Consider the following 10,876-nt stretch of genomic DNA (forward strand, 5'->3'; position numbering starts at 1 on the left):
CTTTGTCTTCTAAAAATTTAAGTCTCTTGCAATCTGTTAGAATTATGACTCAAAATACTAATAAAATTTACAATATATTAAATTTACTGACAAAAATACTAAAAAAAATTTGGAGAGATTTTTTTATGAGAAATATTTCTTATATTGAATAGAATTTTTATTTTAGTGTTATTCCTAAATTAAGTGAAACTCTTAATTACATTGTAATTAAAGGAATTAACACTATAAATAGAAGAATTGTGTAAAAAATTATTTGGCTTTTACCGATTGAGGAGAGTTGCTTTTGCCCATTGATGAGAGTGGCTTTCAGTTCATGGAGTGATACTGTCGCCCATTGCAGAGAAGGCCTTGCTAATTGCTGTGGATTTGGCTTTGCCCATTGATGAGGTGTTTTTGCCCATTGCAATGGAAAAAAGTTTCAGCTTAAGGTAGAGAAAGGACATAGAATTCAAAAGGAAGTGATTCTTGTCCATTAGTAAAAGGCTCTTGCCCATTAGTAAAAGGCTCTGCCTATCTTTGCTGGTTATAATTATTCTACTTCCCCATTGTACCAATCACAGATTCCACCTAAAAATTTTAATTCATTTGGATCATCCACATCATCAAAGACAATGAGTACCTTTTTTTTTTTTCTCTCTCTGAAACCTCAACTAAACTAGGTGTGTGTGTGTATCCATATCTTTGCTTATAATAATCCACCATTTTTTTTTTCGTAAAAACATTGGTGTTTTGCTTTCTTCTTCTCTATAACTGGCAACAAAGTACTGACCATCAAATTTAGCCTTGATTCGATGAAAAACTTTGTCAGCAATAGTTGTCTTTCCAATACCTCCCATCCCCCAAATTCCTACAGCTCGTTTATCATTTATTGGTTCTGAAAATAATAATGACTCAATTTTCTTCACACTAGATTCAATTCCAAATAAATCATCATTCTTATAATCTCCTTCAAAGGTGTGATGTAATTTCTCCAAAACAGCATTTACTATTTCCTCAACAAGTTCAGACTCAGACCTAATTATATATGAAGAAGAAATGTTAGTATGTCACACTTTTAATTAAATAATATACAATCAATATATTTCTATTTTAGAAAAATAAGACACTAATATTAATTTTGATGCTAACACCGTTTATATTTGAATTAGTATTATGTTAAGTTGTTCTTACCTATACTTGGAGGTATACAATCAGTTAATAGATAAATGACACATTAGCTAAAATCATAGTGAAGTTCATTTAAAATTATAATACGTTCTATCTAAATTTATGATATACTGATTTTCTATTGAATATTATAGACTTAGATGTATGTAAGAGTTTTTCGTACTATATCTAAAGATTAATCTTAGAATTTCGATTTGCAAGATGAGTTTTTAATTTTAGCTTAGCATGAATTTTTTTTTTTTAAATATGCCCCAATTTTTGCCAAAATTTTCTTAGAATGTGACAATGTACTCTGTTCACATCAGTGAAATAAAGCCATTCGTCATGTATCCAATTAGAACTATTAAAATAAAAACGTTAACAAAATAATAATTAACTTACTTGATATTCTGTGAGTCCCATCCTGCTAAGTTACTTATTTCTATCAAAGCATGGCGCCATCCCTCCACCTTTTTTACTTCTTTTTTATGTTTACGAAATGCCTTTCCAAAATTCCCTCTCAGTTCTTGAACATCAGTTGGATCTACATGATAAAAAACTGGCAGGACTATTTGTCCAAACGCTTCCTTGCATTCAAGTCTTCACAAACTCATCCAAACACCATGGGGAATCTGCATAATTTTCAGAGAAAATCACTACTGAGATGTATGATTTTTCAATTGTTTTCAAGAGAGAACTTGAGATCTCTTCTCCTTTATCAAGGTTCTTATCCAAGAAGGCATTGATTTGTTTTCGCAGCAATGCATCATGGAGATGGGAGAGAAAACCCTGACGGATATCTTTGCCTCTAAAACTAATGAAAGCATCCCATGTCTTGCACTGATCGGGAGGAGTAGAAGAAGTAGAAGCCAAGGTAGAAGGCTGTTGTGCAAACAGAGTTTGAACAATGTTTCCCATGAGAACTGAGTTTGAACAAGGTAATTAATGAAAGCAATTAAATGCCAGAGATGTATATTTTTTGCGTGTGAGGTGTGGAAAACTCTTTGAGGCTATAAAAATTTATAGGCACACAGTATGATTGAAAGCACCTTCCCAGAAGGAACATATTATTGTTGGGGAAAACGAACGAGGGAAGACAGAGTCATCATGTGATTGAAATTCCACAAATAAAAGAGCTCATTTTGTCAACTTTTAAGATAAATTATAAATTAGATTCTAAAATATATGAAAAGCCACATATTAATCCCAATGTTTTTTACACAAATGATTTATTTTTAAAATTTAATTTCGTTAATATACTAGTTTAAATTGACTCAATTTAAAATATTTTTCTAAGTATTTAATATATATATATAGTAAAAACTAATTAATTTTTTAATTTATTTAACTAATTCAAATTTAAAATCCCATCAATAAATTAAAATTCATTAGTTAAAATTAATTAATTTAAAAAATTAATTAATTTAAAAAAATTAATTAATTTTAAAATAAAAGAGGTCTACGTTCAACAACGTAATCAAAGGGACAACAAGGCTAGGTGTGCTTAGATCTGTGGCTCATTTCTGTAATTACCAAAAAAAAAAGGCAACAAAATACTTGAAAATACTATATAATTTCCAGGAAGCTAACTTTGTGTTAAAGGCAGTTGACGACTTGACTTGTTGGACGCATGTTTTTTTGAGGAAAATAACCTTTTAAATTGTAATTTTAATTATTTTCTAATAAATTAGCACATAGTTTAAAATAAAAATATATATATATATTTTTAACGCATATAATTGTAATAAAAAAATCAATCAATCATCATGCTAATTCACAATCTCATAATATTTCTTATAATTCTAAAATATTAAATCATATTTGCTAAATTTTACTTCTATTGTTCTATAATATGCTTCTAATCTCATTACAATTTCCACTCTCATAATACCTTAAGTCTCTTTTTAGATTTGCTAATATACATGAAATAAGATTTAAAGAATAATGAATAATTATATAATAGAATCAAATTGTATCACAATGTGAAATTATATTATCAGAATATAGCAAATGATATCAAAAGTAAATCACAACTTTTGAAGGAATAATCAATTAATAAGCATATTCATGCTATATATTGTAAAATGTCACTCACCTCACTTCAAGTACCAACTCACAAATATCACATCGCCATCCATATAAAACCATACTCAAAATCTCCTCCTAGAAAATCAATAATCCAATAATCAAAATTAACCACATACTTTACTTTTCATATTAATAATCTAATAAAAATTTAACAGCATCTCCTCTCAAAATTTAACTAAACTCTCTGTCACAAAACTTAAATTTACAACTCCGAAATTATGTCAACATATTAACTTACATAACTAAAATAACAATTTCACCACCACTTGCTCCATAAACTCAAATTTCCATTTTAATGCTATTTACTTCCTTCAATTATAATTGATTCCAATAACATCAAATTATTTTTCCAACTTTCAATACTCACATTCACCCCAAATTTAACCATTCACAAATATAAATTTTTCATTCTTAGCCAAGTATATAAAATTTAAAAAACCCATAGGAATCACGCATACGGCCATTTTATACCCAAATCTCAACCCAAATATTCAAAATATGTTCATATCACTTAAATCCAACTAAACACATATACCTATTTCTCAAAAAATATTTCACAATCACTTAAAAATTTAATAAACACTAGATCCTATCTCAAAATAATTTTAGTTCCATCAAAATCACTTATTCAATTTAACCCAACCCTTAATATCCAATCTAGCAGCTTGTACATTCAAATTTATATATAATGATCCAACAATTAGATAAATCTCAAATTTTAATCATATGTTCAAGACATCCATATACAACATCAATACAATTTTTAGCATCAAATTATCTCCATATCATGAGATATCAATATATTTATCAAACCCTTCAAATTCTGAATTTTTCAAGAATAATTCTTACTCAGATAACTCATACAAATAATTTATATCTCATAAACCACAAGTCTAAAATTCACCAAATTTTGGCACAATAGCTACAATAGCCCCACCAAATTTTGTAATTTTCTAACCAACCCAAATATTTGTTTTCCTCAAATTTCAATAGCCAAAATTTAGAATTCTAAATGCAGACAGCCTATGTTCAATAATTTATTTCTCCAAATCTAACTATTAAAAAATTACAAAATTTTAATTATAACTTTTACACATATAGATCTCAAACATATCCAAAAATTTATGGTGAAAGATGCACAAACTTGTCTGGATGGAAGACAAAGTTACTGCCCCTACTTAACCTTTGTTTCTGCTCCTATTCGTCATTTTTCTCCCTTTCTCTCTCTAATTTTTTGTATTACATACCACTTTCTCTCTCTTTCCCTTGCCGGCGTCCATCTCTGTTGGAGAAATCTCAAAAATCCAGCTACCATCTCCCTTCTTTCCTTTTTTTTCTTCTCCTTTTCCTTTCTCTCTCTCTCTCTCTCTCTCTCTCTCTCTCTCTCTCTCTCTCTCTCTCTCTTTTCCTTTTCTTCCCCTTTTCTTTCTCTTTTCTGATTCTTCTTTTTATCCTTTTTTTTATTTTATAATTCTGGAGAAGGGGCTGCCACCTGTCCCCTTTTAAAAAAAATATCATTTTAGTCCTTAAATTCTCTAAAATTTTATTTTCCACCCTAAAACTTCTAAAACTTTACACCTAGGTCCAAAATTAAATTAAACTTTTCTCCTCAAAACTTTATAAATTATATTTTCATTCAAATAATAACCATATTTAATATTTGTTCAAAAATTGGGGTGTTACACTTTTAGTTCTTATTTATTATCTCTCTCCTAATAAGAGTTTTATTCTCTTTATATGAGACATTTTTTCATTTTGATTGTGGACTCTTTGATCTTTAAGATGGATTGACTATGTTGTTTATTCAAAATTTATAATTCAGCACAATTTCTTTTATAAGCAAAATTTTATTAATAAATGGAATCTAGCAAAAACTTAGTATGGATGTTGCCGATTAAACCAAATCAATAGGCTTCCCTATTACACCCAGCAATGGTATTCTAAGTGAAAAAACATAGAAAGATACGTACAAAACACACTAACAATACAACACCAAAGTTGCATTACAAAAGACAACAAACAAAAGTCCAGGATAACAAATGCCAGAAGAACAAAAGCCAAAGGTCTAGAAAGCAGCAAAACCAAGCCGAGAGCTGCAGCAAATTCTGCAGAAAAGTCACACAGAAAAGCCTCCAAATGCGGGATCTGTAATCAAAGAGGAGACCTACAAGACAAGATCAAGCAGCATAAACAAGAAACTCATATTGATTTTAACTCTTAAATCATTATAGGACCAGTTGTGATGAGTTCTCCAATCAATAAAAAATGCAGTTAAATTGAAGAATTTTCATAGTAAGAACAATGTCATGATTTCAAAGCTAAATCAAGTTGCAGTTATTAATGGTTATTATGATATTTTAAATTTAAGAGAGACATTTTATTGTAAATACTGTAGTTTATTTATTCATAAATGAAAATGATCTCTTGGCTCTAAAAAAAATATTTAAATGGAAAGAGAATTTTATCTAAAAAAAATAATTTTATTATAAAAATAAGTCATTTACCAATACCTCGTGTGGTTACTTTACTAATTTTTTTTTTTAGAAATTCAGTCAAAAGCAAATAATTAAAACAAAATTAAGCATTCCATTTATAAATTTATAAATTGAATATTAAATGGGGCAATAAAATTATAGCAAATGAAACCTAAAAATGGTTATTATGATTTCAAATTTTATTCTAAACTACACATGTTTCTCAAGCCGTGTGAATGTAATCTATTCATGTGGAAAGATCATGTATAAATGAAATTCAATAGTAAAAATAAGAGAGTAAGGCAACATAATATATTAGTTTAGCAATAATACCCATCAATATGAGTGAACACTGGACAGAGTAATTTGGCAAAATTCAGGTTGCATAAATAGAATATGGAACAAAAGATACTGTTCAATTTCTAACCTTTAATAAGACTCTGCTGTGGTGGTAGTGCTGCAAAAGATTACAAGCACTTCGCAAGAGCAAGAGTAAATAAATTATATTAACAAAAAAATAGAGTAAAAAAATTATGAGAAATTCCTTTGCCTGTTGTCAGGTTTTTGGTCTTGTTTCAATCTTAGGGGAGAAGGTTTGTCTTCCTCATCTTCTTGATTTCTACTTCTCTTTTTATCTCTGCAGCCACCGTTGTCTCGAACATATATAGGATGTACACCACATTTAATTATAGCCTCGATATCGGGATCCGCAATAGGTTCGAATGGCTCCTTGTAAATGCAGAACTGAAACAAGGCCTCAATGAAACAGTCTTCCATGTGGAACAATTCATTCCAAAGGTACACATGTTCTGATTCTAAGTCATCAACTCGGATTCCATGGAAACAGAACTCGGATTTTTTACTGTTGTGTCCAGATTTATCAATGAATTGGGCATCCCAAAAACCTAACATCGTAACCATAATGATTTTTGGGGTAAAAAACAAGGCATAAAGAAACACCAATCAAGTTAGGCTGATCTAGTGTGAATGAAAGAGAAGGTCCACTCTGGTTCTTATATCTCATCCTTTGAGGCACTTCATCCCCCGTAATACACAAACGAACAATCTGTACCATGAAAATTATAAATTATTTTATGAAAAAATAAAATCCAAACTTATCGTGATGATCCTTGTAACACCTGAGAAAAGGAAGCATACCTCGTGTTTCAACAGATGCGTTTCCAATACATCCCCCATTACTTTCTCCTTATACAAATTGATGCAATTACGAAAGTCAAGAAAAGTTATAGTTATAGTAAGCTTGATCAGATTTTGAAGAGATGAGGGAATCTCAACCAAACTTTTACATCCCTTTAAATATAAAAACTCAATATTTGTGGCATTAGATAAGTCTGAAATTCTGATCAAGTCCTTAGAGTGGCTGAGGTCCATCAGTTTCAAATTTCCAAGAGGCTGTAAATTTTATCTAAATCAAAAATTTAATTAATTAGTCTTCAAAAATAAGTATTTCATGATGAAATAAGATTATTTTAAATCAGGAATAGTAAATTTATATTTATGATTTTCGTTTAGAAATTTAGTTAAAAGCAAATAATTAAAAAAATTAAGCATTCGAATTAATAAAACTTTTAAGTTAAATTAAATATTAAATAAGGGAATAGAATTACAACAAATGAAAACCTAAAAAAAAAACTCCTGAAGAAAGAAAGCCTAACAAAGAATAATATAAGGGCAGCCTTATAAAACTTTAAGAAATAGGTTGGTGGGAATTTTCATGCCCAGATTTTCGAGAGGTAAACTAAAAGGAATCCTTGGGATCCGCAATTTAATATCTGCTTTAAATTCCAGTTCTGCGTCTAACCAACCAAGCTGCAGACTACTAACTAGTGAGTGAGCAATTGTTTCTAATGCAAAGCCACAATGTCTTGGTTTGCATTATTTGCTTGCTTGTATTGCTTCTCTAGTTCTTGTCCTGTGTGTGTTTGCTAGAACTTCACTTCTCTAGTCCTCGAATTGAATTTCTTTGCAATTTTGTTGCTCACACAGATAGATGGAAAAAATGAAGGAGATAAATGCAACAAAGACTTTAGAATTCATTGCTTATCGAGCAATAAGTGAAAATCAATAAATGAAATTCAATAGTAAAATAAGAGATTATTTTATCATCATAGTAATTGTCGTCTATTTCATAGTCATTGTCGTCTTTCAAGCATACAAACGGAGCTTATTTTATCCTGATGAGATCATTGGATCCTTTTATTGTCTTCTTCTTCTTCTTCTTCTTCTTCTCTTCATTGACATGAAATTATTAATATTTTATCAGTAATGTATTGATACTTCATAGCTTGTGTTAATGGACATGAGGAAATGCTTTTCTAGGCCAATTGGATAGCCCCATCCATGCACCATCCCATAGACTTGAATGTTTGTCATTCGCATGGGAAGCGGTTTTATAGGAAGACTGAAATAAATTACACCCTTTCTTCAATGTCACGGGAACTCTAAATTTTGACTGTCCATGAAAGGTTTGTATTAAAATATGAACGAGATAAAAGATTTTTCTCACATTTCTAAGCTTACGTTTTTGGAACAATTGATCAACTAACAATTCTGTTCCAGGGGGGAGGAATGGTGGTGCTTGTGATATTGTTAATTACTAATTATTGGTATTAAACTGATAAGCAAGGGACGAGGAGTGTACATGATGCTTGAAAACTGAGGCATGAGTAGGTGGCCTAACGCATAGACAATGTTTGTTGACTGGAAATAGACATTGCATTGACAGTGGTTTAGGCAGGTGGATAAATTTTCATAAGATTTTGCCTTTTTTTTAAAAAACAAAAAAAAAAAATTTACTGGTAGTGGCTAGACATTTCCAAGATGGTGACTGATGAATCAATAAAATATATAGATTAATTGATAGAGCTCTTTCTTTGCATCTTTGATGCATGCATTTTATATCATCATTTAGGAGTAATTTTTGCACATAATTTACCCTTATTCATAGCTATTATTTTAGATATTAGTATATATTTAGTCAATTTTACAATTTTCACATTTCTTAGTTTAATTTTTGGAATTTATTTGTTTTGTAGGTTAAATCTGGAGAAATTTGATGTATTTTGATCAGAGTAGCCATTTGGAGGAGATTAAAATCGAATTGCAAAAAAAAATTTTGAAGTTGAGAAAAAAAAATGGCCGAGAGCGACACAACCCGCGACACAACTGACTCGGCTTATGTCGTTTTTACTGGAAAATTTTTTGACGTGGCATTTCCGTTACTCCAGCCTTTTTACCTCACTTTTTCTAGATCCTTCCCCCTTTTACCCATTCTAGAACAATCCCTTAGCCTATATAAAGACCCATTTTATCACTTTCTTGGGATATAGAGAGCATAGAGAGCAAGGGAGGCATTTTTAGAAAGATAGAAAGAGAGCAAGGGAGGCATTTTTAGAAAGATAGAAAGAGGGAAAGGGAGGAGCATCTTCTGCATCTTCTTCCAGCAGCAGCAAGGATCAAGTTTCTGCACTTTTCTGCAGAGATCCTGCTGCAAATTTGCTGGGTTTTTCTACCCCTTTTAGCTTACATTTCCATTATTTCTTCATTTCTTCATTTGGGTTTGTCTTTAAACAATGATTTGTGAGTAGTTGATTGAGATTCTAGAGATGGGTTTGTAAATATTGATTTGTTTTGTGGTTTTGAACTGATTTAGCCATTTAAATGAAGATTGTTATATTTTGATTTATTGCTTGTGTGCTTATTTCCTTGCTTGATGAATGGGCCCTCATTAAGTTAAGTTTTAATCCTTAATAGATGGACTGAAAAGTGAATATTGGGGATGGATAATCTTGCAATAAACTTTATTTTCTTGGTGTTAGAAATAAGCTAAGAAGATTAAGGGGAACTTTCCAAAAATCAATTAGAGCATTAATTGGGTTTTTGTTAGATTTGAAATACCGTGAAAACAGGGTTTGATTTAATGAAAACCAATTTTGAGATGCTTGAAAAAGGTTTCAAAAATTTAAGAATTGATTTCCCTCAAAATTGCAATTCTCATGTGTTTGGCTAAATTAGGGAAAAACCACATGCAAACAATATTGAAAATCCAATCTCTAGAATCAATTTATTTTTCATTGAAATTAGATATAAATCCTCCAAACCTCATAAATAGCAATTTAAATTTAAATCCAATTTAAATCCAATTTCTATAATCACTTTATTTTTATTTTTATTGAATTTAGATTTAATTTCTCTCAATTTCATAAATAGATATTTCAAATTAATTTTTGGGTAATCTAGTTTAATTAATTTTAGTAAATTGATTGATCTAGTTTTAATTCCTCAAATACCAATTTTAATTCCAAATTTCATTTTACATCTTTAATTTTTGTCTTAATTTTAATTTTTAGATTTTATTTTTAATATCTTTTAATTTTTGTCATTCTAATTTGCTTATACTTTTATTTCCAATTTAAGCACAATTCCCTGTGGGATCGATATCAATTTTTAAAATTATACTCACGTGACCGTGCACTTGCGGACACCGTATCAAGTTTTTGGCGCGTTCTTGGGAATTGTTTGTTTTTAAGTTGGATTTTAATTGTTTTAAGCTAATTAGAATTTTTATTTTCTTTTATTTTCACTATTGTTCCTTGTGTTTTTAGGTACTTTTCTTGTTTATGAGGCGATCGAAAAGCACAAGTGATCTTGGTGTTGTTCAACCCAGAATTGAAAAATTACATCGAGCCAACAAAAAGGAGTACAAGAGAAGAAAAGAAGCGAGAAAAAGAAGAACAACAAATATTTGAGCAAGAGGAGACAATAGAAAATATGGAGAATCAAAATAGAGCTATTGGTGGAAACAATGGAGCAAATGAGCAAAAGCAGGCAAAATCTTGTGGTTAATCAAAATGATCCTCAAAGAAGATCCATGTTAGACTATGCTTTTCCTAGATGTCTTGATGTGAGAGATAGGACCTATTATTGGAGCTAATCAATTTGAATTAAAAGCGGTCTTATTCAAATGGTTCGAATTCACAATTTGGAGGTAGCCCACTTGAAAATCCTCATTCTCATTTGAAGAAATTTTTGATGATATGTGGTACACAAAGACAACACTGGAGTTTCATGAAGTTATTAGGCTCACATTATTTCCATTTTCTCTTGAGATTGACATTGGAGTGGTATGACTCACTCCCACAAGCTAT

At 30.2% G+C, this 10,876-nt stretch overlaps 1 long non-coding RNA gene across 1 annotated transcript; it reads left to right on the forward strand.

Annotated features, from left to right (window-relative positions):
- Positions 1-8,611: 8,611 nt before the first annotated feature.
- LOC131172630 (uncharacterized) lies at positions 8,612-9,414 on the forward strand. Its single transcript, XR_009143204.1, has 2 exons — positions 8,612-8,642; positions 8,765-9,414. It is a non-coding gene; the product is annotated as an uncharacterized LOC131172630 (long non-coding RNA).
- The last annotated feature ends 1,462 nt before the right edge of the window (positions 9,415-10,876 follow it).

This window comes from Hevea brasiliensis, chromosome 14, assembly GCF_030052815.1.
Source record: "Hevea brasiliensis isolate MT/VB/25A 57/8 chromosome 14, ASM3005281v1, whole genome shotgun sequence".
Classification (NCBI taxonomy): Eukaryota; Viridiplantae; Streptophyta; class Magnoliopsida; order Malpighiales; family Euphorbiaceae; genus Hevea; species Hevea brasiliensis.